Source organism: Nematolebias whitei, chromosome 17 (assembly GCF_014905685.2).
Source record: "Nematolebias whitei isolate Nwh7 chromosome 17, NemWhi1, whole genome shotgun sequence".
NCBI classification, from domain to species: domain Eukaryota; kingdom Metazoa; phylum Chordata; class Actinopteri; order Cyprinodontiformes; family Rivulidae; genus Nematolebias; species Nematolebias whitei.
In genome coordinates, this window is record NC_056514.1 from 39,367,147 (window position 1) to 39,382,715 (window position 15,569).

The window sequence follows — 15,569 nt, forward strand, 5'->3', positions numbered from 1 at the left end:
AACAGAAACATTCATATAAAAATAATAATTGAACAGAAACATTCATAAAAAAAATAATAATTTCACAGAAACATTCCTATAAAAATAATAATTGAACAGAAACATTCATGTAAAAATAATAATTTCACATTATTAATCTGAGGAGCAGACTGATTGGGGTTCGACTCCATCACAGACTCGTCCTCAGACTTCAGGGTTTGGATCGGGTCTCATTAAAGCGTTTCTCCTGTCGGACTGCAGAGGTCAGTGAATCAGCACCACGGGGTCTGCAGCTGCAGGGTCTCACAGCTGCAGACCCACACCTGGACAGGTGAGGAGTGAGCCAGGACAGAGTCTGCGGTCAGAGCCAGGTTCTCCATCTTACGGGTCCGACACAGAATGGCCATTTCAAAGGCAGAAGAGAGGAAAATGTCTGCTGCTGCACCGAGAGGCAGCGACCAGCGGGGGCGCCGTGTGTCCAAACGGAGACTGAACAATGAGAATAACGACTCAGATTGTAGATAAAGATAGACCGTCCACTGCTGCTCTCTTCACCCCCACGCCCCACCAGAGCAGCAGGAGGAGGGGGGAGCGAAACAGGGACAGTCTGCAGGGGAACAGACGGCCTCCTACAGGCCGAGGAGCGCCGGAGGAGGTGGGGCTGGGTCAGCAAACAGTGCAGCAGACACCAGGACCCCCCATCCTCCCCCAGAGCTCTGTTTGTCCGTGAAGCTGAGAGCAGGGAGACGTTTCAGGCCAACCAGGACCATCACACGCCGCTCCAGTCCGTCTTCGACTCAGCTGCCACGTTTCCTTGTCTGAGGAGCTCTGCAGCAGCATCAAGGACACAAACAGCTGCAGCGTTTCCTGCGAGCGCCACTTCCTTTCGCTCGTTCACAGACCCAGTCCTGTTCTGCCGAGATAAACAGCCGCGCGCTCCTCACAGACCAATCGCTGACAAACACTGCGACACTCCTGAAGCACACCCCTGGTGCGTCGATCAGAGCCGCGTCGGGCGAGGCTCCAACTGAACTAGAGGCTTGATCCTCAGAGAGGCGGGCGGACACCCGGGTCAGAACCAACCAGGTGTAATCTATCAGATTACAGGTGAACACACACTGCCAGAGCTGGAGCAGACCGAGGTTATCATCACACGATAAACAAAACGCAGAAATCTGAGTTTAAAGTCTGGCTGGATACCGACCACAGCAACTTGGACCAGACTCCTCTGACTGAATGCATATCGCCCGCCGTCTGTGAGCCACAGGGTTCAACTAAGATCCCCAAATGATGGAAAAGGATGAGCTGGGGCTGTTTGGTAAAAAATAATTTAAAAAGATGTTCCGTTTGATCTTATGAATCATTTTAACTTAACGTCTCCAAAACTGACCAGATGTTTTAATTTAATGTTGACGCATCAAATACAGAAATATTAATAAATGTTTCTGGTCAAATGAACCAGGTGATGTTATTTTACTGCAGGGGTGTGGGGACAAGTCAATTTATGGTAATTTTTCTATGGCCTCCACTTTAATTGCGTTTGCGATATCGCAATATGATAAAACGAGATTTTCTAATCGCAAAGGCTGCAATTTGGCTGGTCACGTGATCTGGTCACGTGATCTGGTCACGTGATCTGGTCACGTGACACGGGAGTGAGCGGAGCGGGGAGAAGTCAACACTGCGCTGTAACCGGACGCACGATGGCGTCAGGCTCGACAGAAGCCGACACATCTGACAGTTTGGTACCAAAGAGGAGCAGCACGTCCGTTGTTTGGAATTATTTTGTCTGTAAAAACGACGACGCTGCGCAACAACATGTGCAGAACCCGCCGTGCTGCTACCTCTCGACTAACACCACAAATCTTTACCAACACTTCAAAAACACCACAAAGACTTTTACGATAGTTGCGCGGCTGGAACGCCACGAGCGGCGCTTCAACTAAAAGTAAGCAAAGTATGAGCCGACGGGATCACTGACCGAACTGTTCCAAGGTGTTACTCCGTATGAACAAATTCATAGTGAAGGACGTGCTGCCCATTAATTTAGTGACCAGGCCTGGGTTTAAGCGGTACAGAATACCCTCGTGCACACATTTTAGTCAAGTTGCTGTCCCGGAGATACACAAAAGTTGCAGAAACAAAGTTGCAAAGAAGCTGAAAACTGGAGTTTTTTTGCAACTGAAACAGATGATTGATTGATTGTGTTTGTTGAAAAATACATGAGAAGTAGGCTTTGAAAAATAATCACATTTTAAATTGCAATATTGAGGTAAAAAAAAACAACACATTTCGAATATCTTCTTAATCGTTCAGCCCTATTCAAGGCAGTCACGACCAAAGAGGATCACTGCCGATCTCAAACATCATTTCATGAAAACCTTCACAAACCAACTGTTAATTATCAACAGAAGTCTGTTGTGTTTTAATTTTAACAAAGTAGCTGAAGAGGAAGCTTGCTGTAGCACTTCCTGTGCGGCCTTGGGTACTTCCTGGAGGACTATAACAATCCTGTCATAACAACAGTAGTGTGGAACAGGGTTAAGGTTCATTAAACAGTATCTGGATGAAACAAACAGCAGCAATCTACTCCGGCCTTTGTCCAGCTCAAACGTTAATTCTTCAGAACTCCACTTGAAATGATCTGAAGTATCCCTTTAACACCGTAACAAATGGTTAATTAACAGTATTTATCATTACGACGGAGAAATAAAAGTAATAAGAATCAGAAGTTTTCTGGACTTGACGACAAAACAAAGAAAATCACGCAGGCGGTGGTTTTAATCAGTGATCCGAGGACAAAAGGGGCTCTCGAACACAAAGTTATAACTTGAGTTTAATAAAACAGAAACATGAAGTTCATTATGGCCCCAACCATCATACTCCCCCCGCTCCCAAACACACCAAGTGAAATGGACAACCTGACCCTGAAAACTGGTCCAGATCTTCATCTTCTCACAGAAACGTGATTTCTACAGTTTCTCCTTCAGAAGATGCATAAAATCAATATTACCGTCACACGACAAAGATTACCAACATTTTAAGCCTTTTATTAGTAAACTCTTTCAGCACTGAGCTCGAGCCTCTCTGAACTGTGACCATCGGTGAAACACGTTCTTCCTGAGGGAGTTCCCAAAACGTCTTGAAACACTTGAAGGTTCTCGAGTCGTAAAGTTGGATTTACTCTGAAAACGGAGGCGCCTGGAAGCCGAGTGGATTTAGATTTCCTGAGTCAAAGTGAGAGCTGTGGAGACCTTCGAAACCAAACTGTGACCGACTGAAGACGACGGGACACGAGAAGAGGCTGCAGTCGATTCGAGCCATAATTAAGACACTTGTGTTCACAGGAACGCTGAAATTTATTTGCAGTTTCAAACGGGGTGTGAAGTAAAAACAGGACATGGAGCTGAAGCTCCTGCAGGAACGATCCCGTCTCATAAACACCAGACTGGAGACGTCGTAACCAAAGACTGTAAATCTACCTGAACTTGGTTTAATCAGCCTGGACCGGTGACCGAGAACAGATCGCCGTCCTGCAGAAGGTCACCAGCGTTCAAATCCACATAAATGCACCATCTGACACCAACAACATTTTAATGGATTAAAAAACAACTGATGAACGGAACCAGAACAGTCGAACAGCGTTTTTCCCTGAAGCAAAGAGGTCGATCTGTTAACACGCCGTTTAAAACCGGCACTAAAGGCGAGACGGTGTGGAAAGTAAACTCTGTTAAAGATTTATCTTTACTTTGTTCATAATTATAATCTTTGATTGTGTGAGATCTTTGGACCCGGATGTCTGGATGAACCTCTACAACTGAAACGTTTCAATTTAAGATGACCGCCACAGCTGATCGACAGTCAACACTCAAATGGCAACAAATGTTTACACGGAGTTAAAACGGTGTGTGGTGGTTGCTGAGAGTCAGCCCCAACAGGCACCCAGAGCTACAAACAAGGAATGCTGGGACTTTATTTATGGCGCTTTATGAACGACCTGACTTATATGAGCTGAAGATAACTTTTTGTTGTTGTTAATTGTTGCCGTCTACAATTAAATTATAATTGAAATATATTTTTAACACTTTTGTACTGAATTAGATCAGATTATTTTAAATGTCTGATATAAGGACAAAAGGTCAAAAAGGTCGAGGTGTTTCTTCTCGACTCCTAAAAAGAAAAATTATTACTTTTAATCCGTTTTATTGTTTATCAAAAAAACAAAAAGTTAAGTCTGGTTCTCTGGACGGGTTCAAAAAATTAAAAACTGGAAACGTTTCGTCTTTCATCCAAAAGACTTCTTCAGTCTGAGAAGCTGTATTCAGCTCAGTCTTATAAATAGCACCTTCTCATGGTGGATCAACTAGTTTGTTGTTGACATCCAGAACTAGTTGTTCACATGATCAAGGACGACCATGAGCCTATCAATGGATCGTTAGCACCCTTGCTATTTACAGGGTGCTAACGATCCAATGACAGGCTCATGGTCCTCACAATGGACAACAACAAACTGGTCGATCCACCATGAGGAGGTGATATTTATAAGACTGAGCTGAATACAGCTCCTCAGACTGAAGAAGTCTTTTGGATGAAAGACGAAACGTTTCTGGTTTTTTGTTTTTTGAACCTGCCCAGAGGACCAGACTTAAATGTTTTAGATTTTTCTACCTGGATTACTGAACATGCATCAGGATATTTTATTGTTTATATTTGTTTTGAAACGTTATGTGTTTTGGCTTCATTGTGTTTTTGCGCTCAGACTGTAAATATTTTTACAAAGAACTGGACAGGTAGTAAAAAAATAAATAAAATAAAATAAAAGCTCAGCCAAAGAGAATTCTCTTCCTGTAAATGGGAGAAAACTTGCAGCTGTTTTAAGTTGAATCTGACACAATGTTTGTGCGTCCTGTTGATCAGCTCCAGCATAAAAACACAAAAAAACAGGTAAATTATATGTAACTGGGTATTGGACCCAACTTTTTTCATTCAACCTTTATTTAAACAGGTTAATCCCATTGAGCCTCGAGGACTCATTTACAAGAGAGACCTGATTTCTTAAAGAGTGATGACAACAGTGGAAAACTGCGACAATAGACCGTCATAAAATATGCATACAATACATCTGCACCAGTTTAACACGACCACCATCCAGCTGTTTTCAGATCAGGAGGTTCTGACTACTAATGCCTCCTCGAAGAAGACTAAAGCTCCATCCGAAGCCCAACAGTCGACTCGCAGTCGCAGGTTGGGTTTTCAGACACACCTTTCATCGTCCACGAGACACAAGCGCCGAGCTCCTGGGAAGCTCCTCCCCCTGCAGCTGCCATTCAGCCACAAATCTATCATGAAGAGAGCGCCACACTTTTCAGCAGCCTCCTCCGTGCACACATTGTGCACGATCTCCATCCAGGAATTTTTGGCCATTTGACTAATTTAGTGTTTGAAGGGTCATGCAGCTGAAAGTCCGAGCACACGCACACAAACTTCTGACCACTCGCACAATACGTGGCCTGTGAGAAAAAGTTTGTCCCAGACCTTGTGTCAAAAAGGGGCGGAGCTACTCTGAGAACAAAAAGACGCAATTTTCATCAAGCAGCTTCATCAACAAGAGCTGATTTTGGGTATGAGAGCCCTTCAGCTCCTTTCACTTCTCTTCCTTGAAGGCTCGAGCTGCAGCAGCGCAGTCGCAATAAGTTCAGCTCGCTCGCTGCATTAAGTTCAGGAAAAGTGGCTGCCGTCGCTTCTGTCCGGCAGAACCAACGAGACAAACGCTGCATCCAGCAATTGGGACTGAACCACAAACCGACACAAACACATCCAGAGACCCGAACAGTGAAGGTGACTCACGTAGGCTTCGCCTTCGGCTCTGCCTTCGGCTCTGCCTTCGGCTCTGCCTTCGGCTCTGCCTTCATCCAACAAGAACCGTTTCATTAAAATGTCCGTATTCTGCCAGGTTTCGGAGAGACGGCTCTCCCTTTTCATTAAAACAAACTCTTTAAAGCCTGAAACAGGAGTTCAAGGCTGCAGGAAGGTAGCACTGCAAAAAAGTTACATAAGTTAGAATAAAGTTACTGGGCCGTTGAGGTAAGCTGGGATTTGGACAGCTGCATACTGGAGTAGTGTCAGAATGCTGGACCAGGTACCAGAGCTAGTTCTCCAGAACCAGTTTGTTTTTCCACATCCAGAAAGCCACCAGGGACCGTCACACTGACAGTCCCTGGAAAGACATTTCTAACCCTCTGGTGGACGAGACAGTTCTGAGACGTTTGTCTCTTTGTACCAGAGAACAACCGAAGCCGACCGTTATGACCTCTGATCACGTTGAGGTTCAGCGGCTGAAGAAGAATCTATAAAAGCCAGCTGGTGACATTAAACACCTTCATGTAGCTGCTGATATTTAATAACACATCCAACGGTTGAGAACAACACGTGTCTGCACGTTGGGGACTGGAACTGAACAGGGAATGAAAGTAAACCTAAATGTTTTTGGTGCAGCATGTTCAAGTGGGGAGGAGTTGCACTGCAGAGAACAGAGATTTTATGTTTTGACTGGAGCAGAACAAAGTGACAGATCCTGGAGAGTGGAAGGGAACAACTTTATCCACAAACAGGCGCAATGGAGGAGCCACGGGGTGGCATAGGGTGGCCTTAGCCCCCATAGATTCATCTTTGGCCACCCCAATCACATGAGGAAGCTTTACTTTATCTGTCCATCCATTAGGAATGCGCGATATAAACGGCATACGGTGGAAACAATAGAAATTTAGCCTACGCTAGAGATCTGTTTTCTACCGGCTAACCGCAGTAACGCTGTGTCTGATGTAAAATCAGAGCTGTCAGTTTAATCGTTGCTTTTTTTGAGCTGAAAACTGTGCGCAAGTGGCGTTAAAGTCTTTTCTTCGAGGGCTAAGTAGCGAAGCTACAAGCTAACTACGGCCGGCTTGCCGTAGTGTTGTCGTATTTGGACGCATGCGCAAAACGCCGTGTTTCGTGGAAAGTTTTTTTCCCCATCGAAAGTTAAAGTCAGCGTTGGTCAACTTTAGAGAAACCTGCTCTCTGATCTGTGAAACGAACGCTGCGTTGTGTGATTTTACTGTGAGACCCTCTGGTCAGAGCCACAGACTCATTTTGTGTCAGCTCTCCATTGAAGTGGAAGGAGTCGCCCCCTAGAGGTTTGGAGGGTGAAGTGTTTCAGTTGCTGCTCTGCTGCTCTTCATTTATTAAGACTGGAAACTGTTAAGAGTAAACAACATATTATTTTGTTTAAAACATACGGCTAAAACTACATTTGATATATTTTGCACAGTTTTGCACTACAAGAAAGAAGCCTAATACTTGATTTATTATTTAAAAACTCTCTGGACCTAGTAGTGGAATTTTCTTAATTCAAAATATATGATGGCAAAAGGACACCCTCTGCTTTTTTTTTTAGCAAGTTTTATACCAAAAACATATCGCGATATATATCGTTATCGCCACCCTTCACAATACATATCGTGATATGAATTTTATACCATATCACACATTCCTACCATCCATTATCTTTACCCGCTTCTTCCTTTTCAGGTCGCAGGGGTCACTGGTGTCCAGCCGTCACTGTGTGAGAAGCAGGGGACACCTGGACAGGTCTCCAGTCCATCACAGGGACACAGAGACAAACGATCATTCACTCTCTCACCTAGGCACAATTTAGAGTCACCAGTCAGTCTAACATGCATGTTTTTGGTCTGTGGGAGGAAACTGGAGTACCTGGAGAAAACCCACGCATGCACGGAGAGAACATGCACCAGTCGGGATTTGAGTCGGGGCAACCTGCTCGCTGAAAGGCAGCAGCTCTACCAACCGCGCCACCGTGCTGCCCTATATATTTTATATAAAAACTAAAGAGCGTTGTTCCCTCAAATAATTGGGATGGCTGGATTACATACGTATATAACAGCAGCGTCCATCTTGGATTTCGACGTGGCAACCCAATTTTCAACAGTGACCTTTCTTAAGCCTAGCTGCAGCCACACACCAAAATGGAAGTTGGCCCCTCACTTTTATTTCTGTCCAAGTTACGATGTGCTTGAGACGGACGGAGGGCATTTCTTATTCCCCTTCTTGCACCCATACAGGGCAGCCATCTTAACCTAGTGATTACTTTCTGATGGTTTTATTAAAACTTGGTTCAGTTGTTCGAGAGGTATTTTTTTGCTAACAGACACACACAAACGCATGTTCACATTAACTTTTTTTGTCTGCTTCAGCGATAAAAAAACAACAACAATAAAACCCCTCAAACTCTAGATGAGGTTCAGTCTCAGCAGATTTTCTATTTCCGATTCGTAATAATCAGGTTTATATTTTCCTCTATTAACAAAAATCTGTCCGTGTGGAGATAAAAACAGGAAAAATCACAACAAAAACTTGAATCCTTTACACCTTAAGCTTCACGTTGTTCAAAGTAAATGAAACAATCAAAACCTGTGAATTCTGCAACACGTCTCAACATTTACGTTCCAACAGGAACAAAAAGAATCGGCTTCATTTCTTTGTTCTCTGGAGCTCAGAGTTTTAAACCGAACAGCTGAAAACTGTTGACTTTCCAAGGGAAGTCTGACGTGTCAGGATGTCTGGCTGGAACCAAACTGGACCTCTGCTTTAAACAGTTCTGAAGAACCGGGTTTCTGGACGAGGCGGGCCGACAGGACAGGGTGTGGGTCGGGGGAAAAAAAACCTGGGAGGGCAAATTCAGCCGGAGAGCTGCAGCAGTCATTACATAAAAGAGAAGGGGTTATGTAACGCCTGTGGGTTTGTGCAGGGGGGAACTCGGGTCGAGCTAAACACATCCAGATGTGAGGAGCAGGACAACAACCTTCACAGGCGCTCAAACATGTGTGCATGTGGAGGAAAGGAGGAAAAACACGGCTAAGTGACTCAAACTGCAGAGTGATGCTGAACCAGAAGCATGAAAGGAACGCTGCCGTCCCAATTACCCCGACTCAGAACGCAAACAGACATTTAACGGACCAGAACCGTAAAGATCATGTAGTCTGGATCAGAGTTTAAACCATAAAAACCTGCAAACTCAGATTACACAAATGCAGACTTTTTTTTTTTGTGCCATCCATGAGCAATTACGTAAGAGCTCAGATTTCCTGATGAGCATTTTTGTTGCCTCAGAAACCAGAAACTGTGCCCACTCGTTTCTTTACACAGAACATCCCGTGCTCCGTGCAACACGCCTGATTTCATGTCTCCATTTGACTCCACAGGTTTGTGCTAAACAACATTAACGCAAATATTTCTGAAGCTGGTAGCACCCTCAGCTCAGTAAAGGTCATTATGGATGTCACGTTTACTAGAAACACCGACTAGAGGAAAAAAGGCCCTGCAGGATAAGCTGCAACAGCTGTTGGCTGGAAATCAACCCTCTGAGATACGGGAAACCACGTCTTCATCGGACACGGCTAACAGGATTAGATGTAAGCAAGAGGCTAACGAGCAAAAGGTTTATTTTGCAGACTGCTGTCAGCCCGTCTGACGTAAAGCGACCGAGCTGCTGCCGCCTGGAGAAGCCATCACATTATGTGCAGCGACTGGCTGTGAGAACGTGGCATGACGGTGTAACAAAAACACACCTTACTTCCTGGAAGACGAGCGCGTTAACAATGCCTCGCAGGGCCGGGAGCTGAGAACCAGTTTGTAACCTGCTGGATGAACGACTGCACTTGATATACAGCTGATAAAACACAGCTTCACTTGATCCACAAAATAAAATAAAATAAAGATTTACAGGAGCCACCGTTGAGATTTGTGCCGTTTAAACGCTGGATATTTTCTGACGCTGGTGCAACTTTAAAAACGCGATGTTTTACAGTTAAGCAGCTCTTTGTACCAGTTTGAGCCCAAATTCCAGCGACACTCCCACGCTGCTGAAAAGCAAGTTTTAACTAGCTGCTCGCAGGTTTAAATTCTGTTTAGGTTGGGAGAAATTGGCTTAACGGTGCTTAGGGGTGTGTATGGCAATACAGGCCCAACAGTAGACTTCATGTGGGTCAGCGGCCACAGCTGCTGAATAATCGGGAGTTTAATTTCCTACCAAACTAAAGTTTTATTTAAATGAGCTGCTGTGCAAAGTTCTAAAAAACAAAAAGCTAACTAAACCTGAGTTATGGTGTTAAATATCATTTACTGTATGAGAAGCAGCAGTGAATATGTAGACACACAAACAGGGACGTCCAAGGGCAGTGGGTCAGTCTTGTTCAGGGCCTCAATGTGGGTCATGAAACACCAAGCCGGGTTTCCTGTATCCCATACCTCGGGGGCTGAGATGGGGCAGAGCAGGGCTGTTCAACTGGTGGCCTGCGGGCCGGAGACTTCAATTCAGCACACATCATAATAAAAAATGAAAAATTATATTTTTTTGGTTCTGGGTTTGGGTTCTGTTTATTGCATTTATGATTCAATGCAATAAAAATAAAGAAATTAAAAAGGTAAAAGATCATGGTAAACTTTGGTTTATTTACATAATGATTTTAAATCTCTTGATGTCCGGCCCCTGAGCTGATGGCTTTCAAAAACTGTGGCCCCCTGAGCAGTTCTGTTGAATATACCTGGGGGAGAGGAAGGGCAGCCGACTTGGGACCTGAAGGGTTCGACTTCCAGCCATTCCCACACGTCGTGTCTGAGCGAGACACCTAATCCTCAAGTGCTCCACGGGCGCTCACTTATGCCCCTTTTCCATAGGGACAGCTCGGAACAGTTCGGCTCAGCTCGGTACATGTTGCTTTTCCATATAAACTTCAGTACCGCTTCTAGTGGGCGTATCCAGAATCCAACATGCCTTACCAGTTGGTGGCGGTAGTGCTCCATTGCGCCCCGCCTACCAAACTGAACCTGCCCCTTCCACCCCCACCCGGCACCGACATATCACTAAGGTAGCGGCACAAAATACAGGCTCTCTGGCTAAAAAGCCAAAGGCAGCACTCACGTTGCCTCTTCCCTCATGTTGAACGCCCCCGCTCAAAAACTGTTAGCACAAGCTGCGCTCAGACAAGTCCCCCCCCCCACCAGCAAAAATCATGGATGAGATGAGCAGCCTGCCATGGCAAGCTAACTAGGGGAAACACTGAGATGGTTTTTTTCTTGAATGCAGATTTTTATTTTGCTTTGATTTAAAGTTTAATTCTTGTTTTGAGATTTGTTCATCTGCGAGTTAGAATAAAGTTGAACTAAAGGTCTTATCTCTTCTTTAAACATGTTTGAGGGAAATATTCCTGAGATCCAATAATTTTTGTGCCTTTATGATTTTTCAGCGGAGTTAACTTTAACAGATTATTTAATAAAGTCAAAGTGAAAACAGAATTTCATGATAAAGCCGACATCGTTTATTTATTTTTAATCTTGACTGATAACCCCCCCCATTATTTTCTTATACATAAAATGTTTTTAAAAATTGTTTCCACCCTCCGTCCCAAACCCGTCCCGGTCCGCCCCTCTGCCGGGGCTCGGAGTCCGGCCTTTAACGGGTCGGCAGCTCGTATGATCCTCCGCGGTGTCTAGCTCGCTCTGAATTTTGTCGTCGGTCAGCAAACACAAAAAAACACCTGCACTTCAGCATTAGACCACTGTGTTGTCATTATAGTTGTTAAAATCTTTAAAATGGATTCAGCCGCTGCTCCGAGTTAGAGTAATTGCAAATGGTGGATCGGGTTGTTGTGATGGTTTCTCAAAGAACCATTGACTCCGCCCCCTGACCAATAAGTGACCGACGGTGTTCTGACGTCACGTTTTGGTGCTGGTTCGGCAAATGGAACCCCGGAGAAATGGATCCCGAAAAAGTGTCCGGTTCCACGAAAAATTGCTAGTGGAAAAAGCCTGGGAACCGTACCGTGCTGAGGGGCAACAGCTGCCCACTGCTCCACCTGGGTGAATCCCAGGTTAAATGCAGAGAACTGATTTCCTCATTGTAAGGAAACATACAAAGATAATCTCGACTTCCCTTCACTATAACCCCAGATATAAAACTTGTATAAAATGACTGGTATTCAAAGGAAAACTGTTTACATCAACGTCATGCCCGTGTTTTACAGAGTTATTAGTTGTATTTCTTTAAGCTACATCAATCATTTTATGGGCTGAGATAGAAAAAGTAGGGATGCACCGATCCACATTTTGTAACTTCCAATCTGATCCCGATACCTAAATCTGGATATCAGCCGATACCGATCCAGTTCCGATATCATTATTGATTTTATATGAGGCTGTAATAATCTCCTCTCTAAAGGCAAGTACAATTTGTATAAATACATGCATGTCCAAAAAGACAACATGCGGTAAGTTGTATTAATGTTGGATAAGTTTCAATGTTAGAATTAAATCCTGCTAACACAAAACTTTTTTTTTTTATTCCTAGCTTTAAAGTGGATATTAAAGTGATTAAAGTGATGGGGAGTGGTGGCGCAGAGGTTAGAGAGGTGGGCTTGTGATCCGAAGATCGCCGGTTCACGCCCCGGCCCCGACAACATCAAAAATTGTGGGTGGGGTAGGTGAAACACCCACACTTGCCCCCACCCTCATTCGCCCCACTCTGGGCCCATGAGCAAGGCCCTTAACCCCCACCATGTGCTCCCTAAACAGGTCTCTCTTGAAAATAAGTTCTCGTGGCTCAATGAGACTAACCTGGATAAATAAAGGCTAAATGAAAAAAAAATGAAAAAATTAGATGGCTTTAAACATCTGCCAAGTTCATGGCAAAAACCAACACAGACATGTTTCTGTTTTTAGTATTTTAAATCGTATTATAATGTAACCGTTTTTGTTTTGTTTTTAAATATATTTTTATTGTAATTTTCAATGTATATGCTTTTTATGATATTCTACTGTTGTACTGATAAATATCTCCTGGAGGGTAAACTATATCTTGGCTGCAAGTATCAAACTGTGAAATCCTTCGTTTTCTACAACTGATAGTGGTTGGTCATGAATCATGATGAAGTTTTGCAACTTCTCTGTAAACATTCGAGCTCCGGGGCTTCAGCGGTCTGTTATTTTCGTTCAATCCGCAGCAGGCAGTCTGATCTCGGTCAGCTGCGCTCAGTCGGTCCCTCCTCCGACACGGACAGACTGAGCGTGGCTGACTGAAATCAGACTGCCTTCTCTGGACTGAATGAAAACAACCCACCGCTGAAGCCCCGGAGCTCGAATGTCCATCGTAAAACTAACTTTACCACGGTTTAATGTGGCTCTGCAGACATTGCTGTCTTGTTTTGTGGTGTTTCTAGTGTAAAATACTTCCACACAGCGGACATGTTTAGATGAAAGTTGGTTAGCTGTTAGCCACAGTGCTACTGCACGTTGTAGCTGCTGCAAACTATGAAATGGATTTCCTGAATGTGAGGCAGGTCTTGTTATTCTGGGTTCATGAGACACGCCTCCGTTCAAGAAATCCAGTCCATAGTTTCAAGCCAACGTGCAGCGCAACCACAGACATGCATCATGGATCGGAAATATCAGATACGTAAATTATGCTGGTATCGGAGCCCGATACAGATATTGGATCGGATCGGCCCCATCCCTAATAAAAAGTTTGGAAGCCAGAGTCCTGAGGGATTGAGTCATCGGTGTTTGTGTAACTGTGCCGACACCAAAAAGCTGTCATGATGAAGGTTGTATCTGGAACTTGTTGGCACTTCAGAATGTCTCGTGGTTCTTCAGTCACACGTGTTCAGTCCTGTCGTGCGTTTTGACAACGTTTTTAAAAAATGTGACGTTTTTTTTATTTTTTAATAGTCCTAAAGGTCATCGTGGGCGTCTTCAACTTCCCTCAAACCTAAAGCTGTAGTTTAACATCTGCAAGGGAACACCCCACTGACAGAAGGTCATAAAACTGGTCCAAATCTACCCTCATGAGTCTGGACAGTGACCAAAAGAACCACATCGTGGATCCAGGAGGTCCAAATGAGTTTCCTCAGCAGAGTAGAGATATGGTGAGAAGTTCACCCCTTCAGGAGACTCAAAGTTGAGTCCAGAGGAGCCAGCTGAGGAGGTTCAGACATGCGATAAGGATGATCCCTGGCCGCCTCCCTAGGGAGGTTCTCCAGGCATGTCCAACTGGGAGGAGACGCCAGGGAAGACCCAGGACATGCTGGAGAGACACTGTCTCTTGTTTAGCTTGAGGACACCTTGGAGATGTCCCAGAAGAACTGCAAGAGGTGGCTGTGGAGAGAGATGTCTGGACCTCCCTGCTCCAGCTGCTGCCCCTGAGTCTCAGCTCTGGAACAAGTGGAGGACTGATGGTCCAAATCTGTCCATCTCCTGCAGATTAAATGATTAATATCGACCTGCCAAAGCAGGCAGGTAAGATGAGGGCGGAGGTGGACAGCTTTGAAAACAGGCCGTGATTTTTAAAAACCGTCTCTTCACGACTCACCGGTCACTTGATTGCGAACGCTCCAAATTCAACAAGAACATCACCAAATTCATTTCTTTGCAACTGGTTCCCAGCAGCTGCAGCCCAGAGAGATGGGAACAAGCTGCAGCATACTTTCATTATTATGTTACTGCAACTTGTTCTGACTTTAAGTTGTAATGGAACTGAGCTGCAGCTGTTGGAGATTCGACTGCTAAATAAAATAAAACAAAATGCAGAAAAACAAAAAGCAGCTTCTAGAAACTGAAAAAATTCTTAGTTATCAAAACTATCGGTCACATTTTAGCAAAAATATTAAAGTCAAAACGTTGTACTGAAGTACAAGTTCCTCAGCCGTTATTTTAAGAAACATTTACAACATTTTAGTTAAGATTGTTCATCATTACGCTCATGCTCATTTTATTAGAAAATATTTGTTCACTTCAACCAGCATTAGATAAAAATCACAAGTGTGTGCCGTCAGTTTGTGGGTCAGATGTAAGAGGACTGTAGATTCATATTTACCTTGTGCTGATTACACAGCAAAGCAAATAGAAGGATCGTTTATTTTGGTCTGTAGTGATCCAGAACAGATCCTCTGAGGATTAACATGTGGATAAATAAAAGTTTTTAATTTTATTTTTTTACATAAACAATAGTCAGCAGAGGCACTCTTACTGTTTCAATCAAAAGTTTGATGACGACACGTTTCCGCGATCATCTAAACTGTAATTTAGAAAAATATAGTTTTGCTCGTTGGTTCCCGGTAGTTGTTGGTTTTTCACAGCCTCACTGTCGTGGTAACGAACGTGTAAGACAAAATAAAATGGTCAAGAAGTGCTTTGACTAAACTAAAGCTAGGATTCAGAACATCATAAATAGCTAGCATTTTCTTTGAAGAAATGCATATCGCCCGCCACCTTGTATGTAATTGTAAGGAACAGTTAAGAGCTCAGAGCATGTGTTGGGATGACTCTCAGCTACTACTAGGGGTGCACTGATAAATCGTCTGGCCGATCGATCAGCTGCGTTTTCCTCATTTTTGAGAGATCGGCCGATCTTTACATGAGAAGCCGATTTTATCCACCGATCTTATCTGCCTCCGCAAAAGGTCTGAAAATCAGCCGCTGTTCCTTTTGCTGTGAGTGGCTGACTAACAGACCCGCCCACCAGCTGACTAACAGACCCGCCCACC

At 44.1% G+C, this 15,569-nt stretch overlaps 1 protein-coding gene across 1 annotated transcript in view; it reads right to left on the bottom strand.

The window, feature by feature from the left end:
• LOC119424198 (KAT8 regulatory NSL complex subunit 1) overlaps positions 1-15,569 on the bottom strand; it is a 41,191-nt gene that overhangs the window by 13,612 nt on the left and 12,010 nt on the right. The window lies entirely within an intron of this gene.